The following is a 19,183-nucleotide window of genomic DNA, read 5'->3' on the forward strand; positions in this document are numbered from 1 at the left end:
CAAAGGTCGAGTGCAAAAGCAAACAGCGAGTAATGAAAAAAAGCACAAAAATATAAAATAAAACGTTAAACGACAATGATGAGAACAATCGGATTGAAAATACTGGCATCCGGGTAGAGCGTACAACGCTTGCAAGCAATCGCTTAATTTGTGCAGCTTAATTGCAAATGGAAGCGACGATGAACGAGCGATAAAGGTTAAGGCAGCGCAAAAACGTGGCGTATACGCAATGTTAAGCAAAGGGTTAGACAACAGGCAGCGCAATTAAATAAGCATGAGCGTGCTTAAATACAATTGTTAGGCATTTATTTAAAATTTGACACCTATAGTTTAACTTTGGGCAGCATTGCGTATGCGCATTTAGCAATCGACTTTAAATTTAATTAAAATTTTAATACTGTTGCTAAAATCTGTTAGTTTAATTGTTAATTAATTAATAAATACAATTGTTAAACATTCAATTAAAATTTTACACGTATAATTATACTTTTGACAACATTGCGTATACGCAATTAACATGCGATAAATCTGTTAGTTTAACTTTGATAAGCGTTGCGCTTATGCAATTTTAAATTGAAATTTTGTTAATTAAAAATGTTATTCACTTTTCAATTTACTTATAATCAAATTAGCATGCAAATTATAAATTAAATTCAATAGCAATTTGAGCGATAGTTTAACTTTGGCAAACAATTAAAGCAGCTGGGCAAAGGCAAAGTTTTTTATTTATGTACAGCGTCAAGTTGACTTAACTGCAAGCTTAGCACTTAAAGAGCAATTTACAAGTTTCTGCAACAGAATCTGTGTAAATTAAATTGTGAAATTCAAGAACTTGACAATCGACAGCGCTAAGCGTTGCTAAATTTCTAAACTCAATACAAAATTTATATGTTACAACTTTTTTGTGCAGCCAAAACTTTTTGTGATAAACTTAAGCGTATGTACACATGTGTGTGTGTGTGTGTGTGTGTGTGTGGGCAACAATAAGAAGCAAATAAAGTTGCCTTAAGCATCTACAACCTGCAGCAGTTAAAGTTGCTATAGATTTCACTATTTGGGGCAGCAGCAGTTAATGAGCGCTGGCAATCATAATTTAACTCAAAACAAAAACGTGGCCACGCCCTTACTTAAGGCTTGAGTGCACAAATATTTAATGAGTTGTAGCCAAAAAGCCGAGCCGAGACTCTGGCTGGCACAACGGAAGCGGAAATGAGTAACGAGTAACTGTATAAACAGCAGCAAGCAGCCGCCGCCATGTTGCCACGACGTTTTTTTCTTCAGCGCAGAAAACAGAAAAAACAACAAAGCGAAGACAAAAACGGAAACAGCCAACAACACACAAAGGCAAGAAACGAAGCAACAGTTCAGTTCAGTTCAGTTCAGAGTGGAAAGCAAAGCATTAAATGAAAATAAGGCACAACGCACTCACAACTGTGGGCAATGATTGTTATGCGAAGGCGCTGTGGGCGTGGCAGCTGTTGCCAGATAGTGTGTGCCACACTGAAGGGAAATACAACTGGGCACAAAAGCAAACAAATCAGCCAAGTTGCCGCCAAAGCAATGCAGCATGTTTATAGCTACAAATATACTTGTGTGTGTGTGTGTGTGTGCGTTGTGGCTACAGGCTGTGGCATGTTTCGGTAACATGTTAACGTTGCCGTTTGTTGCAGCTGCAAAGTGAGTAACAAAAGCAAACGGCGTATAAATAAAAATAATAATAAAAAGCAAGCAGCACATTTGGCATAAAAGAATATTTAATATTAAATACGCGCAAGTTTAAAATAAAATAAAAATTGCTGTCATATAAATATCTACTTATCCAATCTACTGTAATGTCGATAGCATGAACTAAAGCCGCAGCTGTCGAACACGATCAAAGCCAGCGAATGCGATTGGCATGCCAAGCGCTTTATCGCGCCAACAAAAGCGCAACGCTGCGTGTGGTCAGCTCAGCTGCCAATTGATACGTATACGTAATATATATATTTTGTTGCTACAGCTTGCCCTTTGGCAAGCTGTCAAATGTGTTGTTGTTGCTGTTGCTGTTGCTGTGTGGCCACGTGTCGCTTTCAGCAGCGGAAGCACCGCAGGAATTAAAGTGCTGCCGCTGCGGGCAACAAGATGAAATCAATAAACGAAATCATAAGCAACATGCGCAAGTTTGTGTGCGATTTTGCTTGTGACAGGTCAGCAGCCACCACCACACACTGTCCAATTCGATATGGATCATGGCGTCTCTCGCTGCTTGCCACACATAATTTTCAGCTGAGCTGAGCAGCAACTACTTACACAACTAAGCATAAAATCAATATTAACAAAAAAAAAAGGGGCACGAAGCGCAAGTAAAAGAAAAAGGAAAATGAAAAGCAAAAGAGAGCGCAAGCTTTATGAGATGCATGAGTGCTTCAAGCCACGGTTAACAGCTGCCATTGATGGCTTTAGGCAGCTGTCTGAGCAGCGCACAAGTGTTGATAGCCTAGCCCAGATGAATCATTGCTTTCTTATATAAAATATATAATAATAGTTATAGCTTATTGCTGAAGCATTGAAATTGCTTAAGACATTTTTATAATGCTCATTACATTTATTTATAAAAGCAAATTACAAATCTTTGTAGTGCTTTTATTCTTCTAAATTCTTATAACAATACAATAGTATTTAAATTGATAAAATTTACATATTTAATTTATGAAAAATAAATAAATGTAATTTGCCTGCGTATTTAAAAATCACAAGTGTTGCCAACCTAGCCTAGATGAATCATTGCTCTTTATATCAAAAAAATACAATAATAGTTATAGCTTACTGCTTTGGCAACATGGAAACTGCTTAAGATATTTTGCTAATGCTCATTAAATTTATTTATAAAAGCAAATTAAAAATTCTCAAGACTAATTTTTCGTCGATTATGTAAAAAATATATTTTTATAGATTACTGCTTCAGAAACACTGAAACTACTTAAGATAATTTCTGTATAAAAGCAAATTATAAATCTCCCGATTATCTTATTTGCTGTTGTAGTGCTTTTATTCTTATAATATTTTATTTAATTTGATAAAATGTACATATTTAATTTATAAAAGAAAGGTAAGCTGTAATTAAAAATCTCTCTTGAGATTTCTTCTTCAGCAACATGGAAACTGCTAAAGATATTTTAATAATGTTCATAAAATTTATTTATAAAAGCAAATTAAAAATTCCGCTTGAGACGGCGATTATGTAAAAAATATAGTAATATATATTACCCCTTCAGCAACATAGAAATTGCTTAAGATATTTTTCTAATTTTAATAAAATGTACTTATAAAAGCAAATTATAAATCTCGCTTGAGACGTCGATTATCTAATAAGCTGTTGTCCTTTTATTCTTATAATATTGCAATTAAATAGTTAAAATGTATATATTTAATTTATTAAAATAGGCAAGCTATAATTTAAAAAACTCCTTTATCAATTATTAAAATTTATCTGCTTAAGATATTTTGCTAATGCTCATAAAATTTCTTTATAAAAGAAAATTTTAAATCTGTCTTGAGACGTCGATAATAATATTGCAATTAAATTAATAAAATGTAGCTACTTAATTTTTAAAAAAGGCAAGGCAATAATTTAAAAACTCTTTTATTTGTCTGTGCATTTAAAAATCATTTAATTACAATTTTTAACTGCTGCATAAATTTATTTATTTATTTATTTATTTTGTTTGCGTCGCTCGCTTTGTTTTGCCTGCAATTGTTAGACAAAGAAATATTATTTAAATTAATATTGCATGAAAACAGGCATAACTCACTGATAAATTAGCCGCCATAGACTGCTTATTAAATGAGCTGCTATTTGTGTGTGTGTGTGTGTGTGTGTGTGTGTGTGGTGTGTGTGGTGTGTGTGTGTTGTGTGTGTGTGTGTGTGTGTGGTGTGGGTGTGTGTGTTGTGGGTGTGTGTGTGTGATGTGTGTGTGTGTGTGGCAGTGCTTATGACTCGACAAGATTGAGTGCAGCACATAAAGGCAGCGAGTTAATGGGACGTCTGTATAAGTGCGCAGATAGCGTTAGAATTCGTGTGAGTGCGAGCGCCTGACATTTAAATGCTCGCATTAATTATACGCCCTGTGGGCGCTGCTGCCAACGCACACACACACAGCAACACACTGACAAAGTAAACGAGATCTAAGCTGCCATTTGGCATAACACTTTGACTGTGTGTGTGCTACATTTGTTAATTACTTTGGGCATAGACAGTTTTTTCTTGTGCGTGTGTGCGTCTGTGTGTGTGTGTGTGAGCTGACCTCAACAGAAACTTTGCCATTTTAGAACGAGGCGAGACTCAGATTCCGCACACAGCTTTGACAACTTAAGCCAGTGAGAGCAGCAGCAGCAGCAGCAACAAGCGAGGTAGACAATCGTCAGATAACAGCTCACGTGGGTTTTTGCTTTTTGGCATTCAAGCTGCTGCCTGCGCGCGCTTGTGGGTGTTGACGCAAAGGTCGCAGTCAGCGTTAAGGGTAATTAAAAATGCGCACTGCTAAATGAAAATTACTGATTTGCCAGCCCCCCAACCAGTCTCGCTCTCTCTAACTTGCGGCAACAGTGTTTTCAATAAACAAGCGCATATAAATTAAACATTAAGTAGCCGCCACGTTAACTCCAACTACGCGCCAGCTTTAATTTCGTTTCGTTGAAATATTTATTCGACGCTGTTGCTGGGTTAGAGCTCAAACATGCGCTTGCGTCAAAATTTATGCTTTGAATTATTCAAATTGAATTGAGCTGGCGCTTAAAATGTTATGTGATGTGAATCTGGCAATCATTGTTTGGCCCAGCAACTCCAAATTGGTATTGCTACTCACACTCTACACCCTCTACAGCTGAGACCCCAGCGATTAATCAGCCCCCGAAATACAAGTGCGTGGGCCACGAGGGTTGAGCAATGTGCCATGCACTGTACGAAAAAAAAGGCATAACTATTTTATTTATTTATAGCAATACATTAAAATGCATAAACAAGCTGCTAACATTCAATATTTTTGCATTTAAAAATTTTAAAAATATTTTTAGTGTTAAGTTGTAATTTTTTTTATTTTGTTTTAATTTTTTGCAATTGTCTTGGCCTTTTTTTCAATGTAGTTTTTGCTCAGCTGCGTAATTATGCGCTGTAATCAATTCAAGCAGCTAACACACACACACACACAAAAATACACTCAGCTTGAGTGGCTTGACTGTTATAGATAACAACTGTTGCGCCTAGAAGTCGACAGCAAGTTTTTTGTGCTCATTTTTTGTGTGGCGTCAATCGTAAATTCAAATCAAGTTGCTGAAATTGCCGAGATAAAAGTAAAACTCACAGCGCGCATAAAGCATGTCTGTGTGTGTGTGTGTGTGTGTGTATGTGTGAGTGTTAAAGTAAATATGTGTTTATATGACTGGCAGTTAAGTTGACAGGCGAGCGCACAATTTATAAGCTCGCTACGTTTGGCTTAGCGTTTTGATTGCCAACCAATGTTGTTGTTTTTTTTCTCGCCTTTTTCATCTTTGCACAGCACCAACACTTTTAGCACATAATAACAGTCTCTGGCCATGCAATTACGTTGAGACTTAGATGCGAGATAAAGAGAGAGAGAGAGAGCGAAAGCGAACGCAAGGACGCCACTTAAAGTCAGCAAAGTGTAAAAGGGCGCAACAAACTGCGTCCAGCTGGTTGAATGGACTTGACACAAGCGAGAATCGATAATGTGATTGAAGCAGAGCACAAAATGAAAAGTGCACAAGCAAAGCGGTTTACAAGTTATTTGACCTTAGTTGGAAGTTTGCTTAAAGTTAACAACACGTTCAACACATTGAACTTGCCGCCGCTACGAAAATAATAACAAAACGCGCACAGCAATAAACTTGTTGCTATTTATTTGCAACGATTTTAAGTCAATAAAGAAATTCATAATTAATTTTGCATAACTTGCTCGCTGCAACTTTGTCAATCTACAAGTTAAGCCAGCTAACAATTAAACAAACTGCCAAACAGCTGCTGTTCTAATTGAAAGTCAGCAAGCAAAAGTTTTCAATTTTCTCAATAAGCACAAACTGTGGCATTTATTGGTTTGGTCAAAAATTTGATTAAAAAAGGACATACGAAAAAATAGTACGCAGCTTGCTTGAATTGATAGCTACACATCGTTAACATCGGTTTCAGTTGCAATCAAGCAACGTAAACAAATCCCAAGTGTCGCCAATGCCACAAGCACTCAGTGGATGCTGCAACTGACAACATTAGAGACTGAAAATTGTATGAAAAGAACTGCACTTAGCTGTTTGCAATCCAATTGCCAAGTTGCTACAATAATGAGCATAAAAATGTTTTTACAACTCACTGGGGAGCGAACGCAAACGAAAGAAATTGGCAAGTCCTTGCCTTAGCTCTAATTGCAATAGCATGTTTAGCTGTTCAGCTGCGCTTGTCTATTGTCTATGCCTCATTTGTAACCCTTTTAAAAAAAAAGAAAGTGGAAATTCGAGCAGCAGCAATGCATTGATTGCTGTGCTGCAGCTGCCACTTGTCGGGTCATTATAAATGACACTCGAACAAATACGCAGACGCACACATACACACAGGTGGAAAAGAGAGAGAGAGAGCAACAGCGCTGCTATAGAATGAACCCTTACTGACACTTGTGCAACACTTTCATTTATCTTATCGCATGCACGGACATCCGTACTAAACTTGCCTGCTGTTGTTATGGCGCTGTTGCTCATCACAATTGAGATACCCTAGCAAGCAACAATATGTGTATGCTTAAGCTAACAAAGCTGCTGTAGGCATGGGAGGGGGGAGTGAAAAAGGTAGTGATAAACTAAAGGCAGCTTAAAGTTAGCTTAAAGTTACTAAAGCGCTGCCAACTTAACTTAGTTATTCACTTTAGTCTTTTATTAATTGTTACTCTTATATTTATAATATTGATATTTAGTTTTAATTTGTATAATATATTTATATATTGCAAGAGAAGAGTGAGTACAAAGAAAAGATTTGGAACTGAACTTAATCGAACTGAGCTGCACTAGAGCGAACTCATCTAACAAAGTTTAGATTATAGTATTTAAATCTAATATACAACAAAGTGAATAACACTTTAAGCTGCTTTTGGGTTATAGAATGAACTGCCTAACATTTCAAATTGCAGCGCATACCGCTAGTCGCTTTAACTTGCTTTTGCCCTTGTGCTTTTCTTACTTGTAATTAGCAAATGGCCGCAGTACATGACAAGCTGCTCGGTATTCTACTTTCAATTCAGCACTACATTACCCACTCCCAGTAGTGCACTTAAAATGCCATAACAAGTGATTTGCATATAGCCAGCACGTGTTGCTGCTGCTGAGCGATTGTTGCTGGCAATCAGTTTTGCGCGTTTACATTTCAATGGCGCACAGTTTAAGCAACTTTATAGCTGTTGCCGCTAAAGTTATATTCTTTCAATATTTATTCAATCGCCAACTTTCTTTCACACACACAGACACCAACAGTTGTGTGCAAAAGTTTGCTTTTGTTGTCACTGCTGAAATGGGAAAATAAATTTGATTTATGCTGCGCATAACTTTGTCCGAAGTCTGCAAATGCAGTCGGCAAATGAAACTGAAACCGCATTGACTTTTTTGTTTGGCTTTTCAATCTCTTGCTCTTGATATTGCTGCTGCTGTTGTGGGCGAAACTTTTCAAGTTTTGCAAATTGCAATAGCTCGAGCAGACTGTGTCATAAATCTTACGTCAAAATCACTGAAAGAGCAGTCAGCATAAAAATCGAACAAATCACTTTTTGCGCTGGCAAATTGTCTGTTGCTGCCTTCGATTTTGAATTTGCATTTTCAGCTGCTTCGTTTTTTTATTTGGCGTACCGAATTTCCAGCGTTGCTGGCAGGCATGTTGTTATCAATGCCACGCCCATTTGCCCACTTTTTTTTTTGTATGCCACATGTGCTATGTATATTGAATTTTTGTTTTGCGCCCTCTCAACTAGCAGCGGTAGCAACAATGATTTTCGTATTTACTGCTCGAATTTCTTTCTCGTATACAAAGTTGCCAAATGTGCTGCGAGTTGTTGTGTTGTCTTTGTTGCTTATTGTTGTTACTGTTGCTACACACACACACACAACTGAAATTGGCATAATAAACAATGACAATGTGCGTGCAAATGTTGTCAAGGATATGCTCGCTCGCAGGCTCTCCAGCCGTGCAGCATGCTTCAAAGCTGACTGATGCATATGACAGTGGCAAGCGTAACAACACACACACCAACACACACACTCAAGCACACACACATGCATAAGTATTATGTGTATGTATTGTAAGCAGGCAGGGCATAATTTAAGATTCAAGGCACTGAATTTACGAGACATCGTTAAACTTACATTGTGCGCCTGTGGCGAGCGCACATATATCTCTCTCTTTTGCACTCTCTCTGTCTCTCTTTTATGCTCGCTCTGTTATTCTTTTACTCTTTGCACGCAGGCTGCAGTAAGCAGTTATCACTTGGCAATTATCAGCGAACTGAGTAAGGCACAAAGTTGTGCTTAGTATAACGACAAAAGTGCTAACTAACTTTTGCACTGCGAGAAATTGTTTACATATATAACATAATACCATATAACATACATTATATGATAATATGCTTAATTTAGAAAATAGTTATAGTATAAACTTCATACTACTGAGTAAGCAATTATTATGCTAAGCAACAAGTTCAGAACTCTTGCAACTTAAAATTTAACTTTGTAAATTTGTTATGCATTTTTTATATTATTTGATAGCTGCGTTTATTTGTTAAGAGATCCATATCAAAATGAAATTTGACAAAGGCATCTTTTTATTTATTTATTTAATGTCAACCATGAACACTCGACGGTAAAAGAAAATGATAACAAAATTGTTTAGAATTAAATTTAAAATTATGTAATAATGAAGTAAGTTTTTCTTTAAATTTGATAAGCTTATAGATTGGAAGTATTAAGCATTAGTTGCAATTCGTTGGGGACAAGTCAAAAACCCAATCAGGACTGGATTAGTGTTAATTATTAATAGTTAAAAAAGGTTAAAGTAGATTGGATGTCATCTAGTGCTAATATAATATTTCTTACAGTTTAGTTCTCTAAAAAGAGTTTTCTTTACTTAACTTCAGTTCGATTATACTAAGTTTATGACTTATATTTAGCTCTATCACTTCAAATTAATTGTTGAAGGAAAGTAATAATTATTATAAGAACTTTTTAAGTTGTAGTTCTTTGAGAAAACTTCTCTCAACTCAAGTCTAGTCTATAAAGGAAACAATGTGGAATATTATTTTATGATAGAATTGACTTGAAAGAAGTTTTCTCAAAGAACTACAAACTCAACCTAATTCAAGCCTATTCTATAAAGTAAACAATCATTATTATAATCCTTATTAATATGGAATATTATAATAATGATTGTTTAGTTTATAGAAAAGACTAGAGCTGAGCCATTTGTACTAAAAACTTAGCAAATATGTTAAGCCTTTTTTAAAATTTAATTAAATTTTAATGCTTTGACTTACGTATTTTCTCTCAGTGCATGCTTGCACACACTTAATTTATCAGGCTGACGGAGAAAATAACAGTATTCATTGTCATCTAATGTCCTTGTGCCTGCCATAAGCTTCAGCTGCTGTTAACTTTTCTCAGCCATTAGCTCTCGACTAAAGCTTAGCGAGCTCATAACAACGCAAAACTTAACTAAACTCAATTCAACTTGAGATGCGAGTCGACTCGAGGCAAGCCACAGCTCTACGCTGTTATCTCATATCAGCGCATCAGTGTTGTGCCAACTACTTAGTTATCCTTACATGTAATCCACACACACACACACAAGATTGAATGCGCCACAAGCTATAACAAGTCATGCTGCTGCGCTTTTGTTGACACACACAGGCAACGGTTGCATGATTGATTAAACACATTTTGAGAACATAAATTTATAGCTTTAATTAAGCGCAATTAGGCGACATGAGTTGATATTTAATCCATCACAAGTCGCAGAAATAAAATTACTTAGCAGCAGTTCAAACATATGCAGCTTATATAGAAACTTGAAGCTAAGCTAACATAAAATGAATATAAATTGTAAGGCTAGTAAAATAGAAAATTAATTAATAACAAGCAGCTGAGCATGTCTTCATTTCATAGCCTTATGTATTTTTAATGCGCGCTCAGTTCTTCAGCATTTCAAATGGGGCGTGTCCAATAATTCTAATTGTGTATACGCTTAACACACACATGTGTGTGTGTGTGTGCTTAAGTGTATATTTATAAATCATTGTAGTACGTCCTTTAACGATTCAATGGGCTCCAAAAGCGACTTTATTGATTTTGTGTTAGCATTGCCGCTTACAAAAGTCAACAGCGAGCATTATGGCGCTAAATTGAAGAGTTAGTTATAAGTTAGCAGCGTGCTATTTATATTAAAAACGCTGCCAATAATTTGGCAATCAAACAAGCAATCAATAATTTATTTTAATCATTGCGGCTTTTTAAAGTTTAATTGAGCTGACCGCAGCTTAAATTTCAAAACCAACGCCCACACCCCAAGCACAGCCGAAGCCTTAGTTGAATGGCCGACACTTAAAGGTAAGAGGCCAAAAGCCTAACGACGTGCCAACTGTTGTGCGTGGCCCAACAACAGGACACGCGAACAACAAACAAAACGCGTCAGCTGTCAATCGAGACCCAGTCAGGCCCACAAAGCATAATTAGATGCTGCTTGCTTTTACATATTTTTTGGCTTTTTCTTTTGCCATTTTCATTTTCATTTTCATTTTGTTGTTGGGCACTTAATTACTTTGCTCTGTCCGTTTGCTTTGTGGTATTTAGTTTATCTTAAGCGCTCGCGCATTTGGCATGCGCTTAATTTGCGGCCACGCCTAGTGAGCACTGCTGAGCCAGTGGGCGTAAGCAAAGCGGAAATGACAGATACAAAAACCCCCCCGTATGTTGCCTGCTTTTAGGCGCCAACTTTTGTGCCTTTATCTAGGCGCCCTTTTGTTTTTGTGTGCGCGCCGTCGAAATGCCGTTAAACTGCCGCATTGACAAAACAGACAACAGCAAGCAAAAAAAGTAAGCGAGACATCGCACAAGAGCGAGCGAGATAGAGTGAGAAACTTGACTAAAAGGCGCAACGATTGAGTGAATAGTCAAAAGCCCTGAATAAGAGTGTTCGCAACTTGTGCCAGGTGTGCAAACTAGACTGTGTATATAGATAAGCAGTGAAAACAGAGACAGAGAGAGAGAGAGAGAGTTAGTTATTGCCAAGTTTAGTTTCATATTGAATAGCAATAAAATAAAGACAGCAGCATAGTTTATATAACTTTCGCTTTTTATGAATTTGCTGCTTGAATATTTTATTATAATTTCGTCAGCTTAACTGCAAGTAACAAAAGCAGCAGCAGCCAAACAAAGCCGTTGCCTTTTTCTCTTAGCATACTTGCAGGCGTTTTGTGCGTTTGTTTAACTTTTTGCTTTCATTGTATACACAAATATATTTATTTTCTGTTGTGTTTTTTCAGCTGCGAAACTTTTGTGTGTTGTTTGCACTAAGAATTTTTCGTCTACATTTCTCTCTACACCTGACAAAAGCTTTTACTATTGCAAATATTTATGCATATGCTCAAACCTTAAGGCGTAATTAACGTATGTGTGTGTGTGTGAGCTCAAGCGCGTTCAGCTGTAAATGATTGGATTAGCCAAGCCATAATTAAATTGTACTCAGCTGTCTGAAATTAATGAATCTATTTGCCTGTCAATGCGTTCACACAAAACAAAAAAAAGGAAAAATATACGCAGCCGCCATTTAAGCCGCAAAGCAATTTGGCACACAAGCTCAAGATTTCTTTGTACACTAAGCATAGCATCGCTATGGTTATGGCCAAATGACATAAAAGCTTGACCAGCAAGCGTCGGCAATGTTGCTCGCCCACACACATTGCTGTGGCTTTAAGTGTTTGGCTTGAGTTTGATAACTGCACTAACGACAAGCTGCGCGCTTAAGCTGACCAGGCGGGTATATTAAACGTAAACAATAAAAATATTTGTAAAAATTTTGGATACATTTGTATTGCAGGCTATAGTCTTTATACTATATAAAGTTGCTAGCTTATTAAATTTGTCTGCATTTATTTTGTTTTGCAATTATTTTGCTTTTGATTTAATCTAGCGTCTTGCTGTAGCTTTAAATTTTATATATATAACTTTCAAGTCGAGCTAGCACACACAGCAATCTCTTGTTAAGCCACCACAGCCACACTTAATCCCAATGCCACTCAAGGCAGCCTCGCTTGGCATCGCCTTGACGCTGTTGCTGGCGCTGGCGCTCAACTCGTTTGGCTTTATTTTTTCGCTCGTAATTAAAAGCTATTGAAACTTTTTTCTTTCGCCACGTGAATTGAGTTTATTTATGTGCAATTGATTTGCTGCGCTAGCGTAAAACTTTTAATTAAACAAACCACTGAACGCACGTGGCACAAACAAAAGCGCGCGCGCGTTTAAACGAAAAACTGTCAGTTATATGCTGCGTATACGTGATGTCATGGATTTTGATGCGTTCTGTATGTGCTTCTATTTGCATTTTGTCGCCTCTCGCTCGTCGTCTATTTACTCGCCAGCGAGTAAGTGTCCTGTTTGGTGGTGCCATGGCGCTGGCCATTTACCACGTCCTTAGTGCATCCCGGCACGCGCTACAATTTCATTTTAATTACACGCCACAGATGTCTGAGCATCTGACTTACGAGCTGACACTGTGCGTAACACGTATGCTGATGAGTTCGCCCAAAAATTTGCTCTACATATGAAACAAGCACTTGAAAAAAATAGTTTTAAAATCAAATATTTTAATAGAGTTTAATAAAACTGAAAAATATTTAAACTAAAGAGCTGCAGCAAATGTCGAAGCTCCAAATTTTAACAAGCTAAAAATGTAAATCGTTATATATTTACATATCAAAGCACTACATAAAACTATGGGGAATATGATTGTAATATTTTACCCAAATGATGAGTGACTGAATTTAAAATAGCATTGCAGCAAAATCTGAATTTTTAGAATAATAGATAAATATCTTAAGTTAACAAAAAATACTTTTAGAAAATTGACAAATATTTGTAGCTAATTTATCAAAGATTTATTAATTAGCTATAAGACTTTGTTGAAAAAAATCTAAGAATAATTTTAATTTTAAGAATAATAGAAAAATGTTTTAAATTAACAAAAAATACTTTTGGGTAATTGACAAATATTTTTAGCTAATTTATCAAAGATTTATTAATTATCAACAGGATTTTGTTGAAAAAATCTAAGAATAATTTTAATTTTATGAATAATAGAGAAATATCTTAAGATAACAAAAAATACTTTTTACAAAATTCACAAATATTTGTAGCTAGGGATTTATTGACAGCTAAAAGACTTTGTTGAAAAAAATCTAAGAATGATTTTTATTTTAATTTGAAGAATAATAGAGAAATGTCTTAAATTAACAAAAAATACTTTTGGAAAATTGACAAATATTTTTAGCTAATTTATTAATCAATTTGTAAGTTTTTGTTGATAAAAACTAAGTGCTTAATTTTTTTTAAATTAATTTATTTATTTAGCTACCTTTGACTATCCATTGCTTTATTTGTTTTTTACTTTGGTTCTACATTAATCTTAGAAAATTCATTAGTGACATTTTTTAATTAATGTTACAACCTTTTTTCTCAGTGCACATAGTTACACATGTTTAGGATGCTGTTATGTATTGTTGTTGTTGCTGTTTGGCCTTAAGCTCTAGCTCTCCGAAATTCCTGCAGGCAGCCACGTGTTGAATCATTTATGTATGACTGACAAGCCATTCGTCCTTTAAAAAAAAAAGAAAAGGCCATACACAAAACTCAACGAGGCAGCATTAAGCAAGCAGCGCCTTTAGGCAACAACAACAATGGAGGGGGAGGGGCGTTGTGGGGAAATAACAAAACAATAATCATGCAGTGAGCTGAGCTGTGACTTTTAACATTTTGCGGCCATACGGTAATGTAAAGTGTGTGCAAATATTTTTACTTTCACATTTCACATTTCCGGGCTAATTTTTGGGACATTGGCTTTGCCGCTTTTCCACTTTGGCACTTTTGTGAGCTTTTACCTTTAGCCTTTTGCGTTGTGCCAAAGTATTTTGTAAACTTTGCATATAAATTGGCATTTTAAGCTGGTCAAAGGCAGCAACAGAATTTAAATGCCAAATGTTTGTTGACTGTGAGAGCTGCGAATTTAACTGACAACTACAAGCCCGCAGCAGAGCTTTAACTCAGTCATTTAAGCGTGGCCAACATTAAACAGAGGCCAGCAGCAGCTGTCACATAAGTCAAAAGTGTCGCTCAGTTGCAGCAGCAGCAGCAGCAGCAGCTGGCCATAGTTCAATTGTTAGCAGCGCTTGGCCATTGTTCTAACTCGAATAGCAGCAGTCGCAACTCTTGATCTTGCTCATTGCGAGTAACTATGTGTTGGTGTGTGTGTGCCTGTGTGTGTGTGTGTGTCCTTTTGTGTGCGTCCTTGTATGCTGTCAACAGCAGCGCTCAACGCACACAGCTCTCATCTTTCATAGTTATGCACATCATGCATAGCTTAGCCAGCCAGCTAAGCCAGTGTTGCCAGATTCAGCTTTATTTCAAGCCAGATCTAAAAATGTAATGTAATAGATGTATAAAATTGGAAAATAGCTTAAATAGCCTTAAGTCTAGCAAAATTTTAAATGCAGGCGCTGACCTTTTTTTTTCTTTCTCGCATTATTGTTTTTTGTTTTTTTTTTTTACTATTTATAACAAAATTTCTTAAATGCCCCTTTATAGCCTTTTTGGCTTTTAATTCAGCCCATGTGGGCGCGCCGGCTAGTCCTAAGTCTAGCTTTATCAATTTACAAATATTTAACATTAACAATAAACATAGAATATATATCACAATTATCAATCCAATTTGTATTTCATTAAATCCAGGCATCTAGGGGAGGCCAAGTCATCAAGTCTCTTCGTCGGGATCACTGGCCAATACCTTCGCCAGTCTGTCTTTTACTATTTGTGATTTCCTAATTTCATGAATTTGGACTTCAAATTTCAACCTTTTTTTTATGTCTTAACATTTGTTTTGCCGCAAATTTTGATTCTAGCTTATTCTAGCTTCTTTTTACCTCAATCTAGCTTATATTGCCTCTCAAATGCTGGCAACACTGGCAGCCAACCGTCTATTGTGCTCTGTCATTGTTTGGCGCCGCCTCTAAACTGGGCGTGGCACACACTATTGCATGTGTTTAGCTTTCAGCGTATTGATTTATGAGCATTAATACGCATTGGCTGTGCCTTTAAATTTCAATTAATCTACTCGCTGCAGATTTTACACAACATTTGCTAATTACAATGAGTCCAACGGTTGCGCAACAGTTGGTCAACAGTTGCTGGCAGTATCATGTTTTGCTGTCTCTGCCAAAACGCTTAATTTAATAAGGCAGACGCTGTAGCCAAAGTTGTGCCACAAACTTTTGCCAACTTGCCCACTCACACACACACACACACACACATACTTGTGCGCTTGTATTGGTATTTAAGCTTCTATGCTAGCTGGCTGCCATTAGAAACTTTTAACTGCTAGCGCTGCCAGGCACGTGCCCTGAATGTTGCTGCTGTCAGAAAAACATATTTTCAAAAAAAAAAAAAAACAACACAAGTTATTAAAACATAAAATTGCGCTAAAAACTTTCAATTGTCTTAAGCAATATAATTTTTAATGCTGCTAAGCTTGTACAACTTTTAATAACTTGCCGCTAAGCTTGCATATTTTTATTTACTGCCTGCGAGTATGCAACATTTACTTAGAACAGCTGCGCACATTAACTGCCCAATTTGCTCGCCTATCAATTTCTCATTTATTCAATGCAAATTTTTGTGATTGAAGCATTGCCACGCTGAATTTCACAGTAAAACGCACACAAGCAAACTTACAAGAAAAAAAAAATAAACGTGCTTTAATTTATGCGCATAAATAAATAAATAAAATGAAGGGCAACAAATCAAGCGTCACAACAAAAAGAAGCAGCGATAACAACAATAAAATGTATTTATTTATGTACTTTAACTTTAAATTTATGTTGTAACGCACAATGTTATCAAAAGCACAAAATCGAAACGCCATAGGCTATAAAAATATTAAATTCCAAGTAGAAACCAAAGAAAATAAAATAAAAGCCTTATTGATAAGCAAGCAGCAGCAGCAACAATAACAATGTTTATATGAGCGAGCCGAGCAACGTCATAAGCTTTAGCTATAAATGCAAAATAGATGACGACGCTGACGCGACGGCGACGGCGACGCCAACAGCGACTGCGGCTGCTGTCAACAACATTGCATTATGTGTGGGAAAATTTATGCATATTGTAATTGAGCTACATTTATTTACAGCTCATACAATTAAAGCTGCACATACAACAAATTGCTGCCAAAATTTTGCACTTTATAATTTATAGAACATTTGATTTATAACTTTACACAGCATATCAAATGTACACAAAAGTGCTTTACGATTGCCAATCGGACGCGCCTTGCAGCGCAATCAAACACTACTCAAAGATAAAAAGAAATAAAAAATTGATATGCAGAAAAAGTGATTTCATAACGTTTGCCTTTTTTTTTATGGGACCGAAGCCCGGGCACTCATGTGATGACGTCTAACGAAATTGGGATAGGTTTTGCTTTTTATGGCGAGCGTGTGCGTAAAAATAATTTGCATTCAATTTTTATTTTATAAAGTCAACAAAAATAAGCAGATTGCTGGCGTGCAGCCAGTCTAAAGATATATAAAAATATATTTTTGCAGCGCCAACTGCAACGCTAAAGCGTAAGAGGAAGAGAGGGAGAGGTTGTTATGGAGGCTGTAATTAGCTTTGCTCCAGACAAGCGGCAAACGCCAACGCAGCAAAGAACTGCGAATGAAATTAAACAAATTGAATAAACTTTAAAAAATTTTATGAGCATTATAAGACGCACAAATACACTTTAAAATAAAAATAATACACTACAAAAATGCAACAAAATGTAATAATTTATTTATAATTACTGCGAAGACTATAAAATTGTAATCGTAGCCAAATTATTTCAGCTATTTAGCTATAAAATGTAATAAATAAATATAATTTGATATAAGTAACAATTTAATTTGTTTTATTAATTGTATATTATTATTTTTAAATGCTGCAAACTTACTCAAGCTACTCGTTTTGCTGCTGACGCCAGCAGATTTAGCAGCAGCGTGGTTTCGACAGTTGGCGGCATACGCGAACCGAACCGGTGTAGCTTGTCATAACAAATCGACAAGCAGCGACGCTAACTGCGCGGCAGCGACGCTGACTGCTGTCGACGCTTGAAGATCAGCAAAAGTGACCAGCAGACTGTGGCAGACAGACGTAAATTGTAGCTGTATCTGAACGATACGAGTAAAACGGCAAAAAAAAAAAGATACGACGCCTGTTCGCGCTGTCGCTCGCTCGCTCGTGTGTAAGGCGTGGGGGGGCGTGTTGCTGTCTGGGGGCGGCTGGCTGGTGCGCAATTTAGCGTTTAAGTGATTTTTTATCAAGCCGGCAAACTAGCATCGATACTCGAACAGTTTTCAACGCGCGTATCCGTCGTTTGATTCAATTTTCAAGAGCAGCAATTTTTATAGCGCAACAGCAGCCCGCACTATTATTTAATCAAAACGCTTGTCGCTCTCGCTCGCACTCGCTGGCGTTTGTTTGTTTGTGTTTTAATTTGCGTTTGCTGCTACAATTGACAATAGCCCAAGCAAAATAACTAACAAAAGAACTCAATTTAGTAAGCGACGCTTATATACAGCAAATATACAAAAGTGCCTTAATTATAGTATAAATAACTACATAAATAAATCAATAAACAAAACCTAAAATAAATAAAAATATTCGTGGCATGCGTATCTATTTTTTTTTCTATTGTTCTTTGTCTTTGATTGTTTTCAATTGTGTTAATTTATTTTGCGGCCAGTTTGTGCGTGTTTATGCCACGCCCATGCCCAACATAGCGAGCATTTCCGCATAAAAACAATAATATTAGTGCGTGTGAAATTTTCATTAATTGCCATGGAATTTTTTTGCTCGTTAGCACGTTAATAATTTTTACTGCGGCTTGTATTACAAAAAACTGTGAGATATTTAATTTGAAATCAATGCGCTCAAGTTGACCCAAATAAATTTGAATACAATTCACACGCGTTAAGTGGAACTTGAAATTAAAATAAATATGTTGTTAACACTTTAGGCTATTTTTGAGCCCTTCACTTTAACAAAGACGCGCCAGAGAAAGCAAAAGCTGCTCAAGCCTGCGCTACTTTCAACTCGAAAGAATATTAGAGAACCTTGAACTAGCATTTACATATTGAAATTTTTAATTCAAGTGCTCACTCAACACATTTGTAAATGGATTTTAATTGGTCTGCGGCTTTTATTGGAATTTATTACACTTTATGAAAACTAAACAATAATTTACTGTTTGTGCCAAATGCATTAGCAAATGGAAATTACAACCACAAGCAACATGCCACACAGTGTAACAAATTTATGGCACAACATAGTATGTCAGTCTAGTTTGTTGCTTATTATTGCATTAGCCACAAAAGTTATTTATTTATATGCTAAGAATTTTTTTTTTTTTTTTGCTGTTTTGCAGCACGAAACGTGACACTTTGCTATCAGATTTTGCATTCGGTTGTTAATAAAAAACACGCTAAACTCGAAGGTTGCGGTTGGGGCACGTACATAAACAGTAACAAGTAGAGCTAGCAGCATATATAAGTTAACAGTTAGACAGACAGTCGGCCAGCAACTCGATTAGTTGATCTACATTTGGCCAACGGGTTCGGCAACAAGCTGTGGACATTAGTCTAAGCTTTGTTATTATGTTAATGCTAATTAATCATAGCAAGCTAGCATCAATCAATAACAAATTAACAAAAGCGCCCTAACAATAAAATATGCTGAGCTGCTGAGTGTAGCGCATTTGAGTTTCGTTTTAATTTTGAGCGCCAGCTAATTGATTTTGTGTGTGTGTGTGTGTGTGTGTTTCGCTCATATGCATTTATGAGCTTAATTGAGCAGCGCGACGCAAAGA

This window comes from Drosophila busckii, chromosome 2R (assembly GCF_011750605.1).
Source record: "Drosophila busckii strain San Diego stock center, stock number 13000-0081.31 chromosome 2R, ASM1175060v1, whole genome shotgun sequence".
Lineage (NCBI taxonomy): Eukaryota > Metazoa > Arthropoda > Insecta > Diptera > Drosophilidae > Drosophila > Drosophila busckii.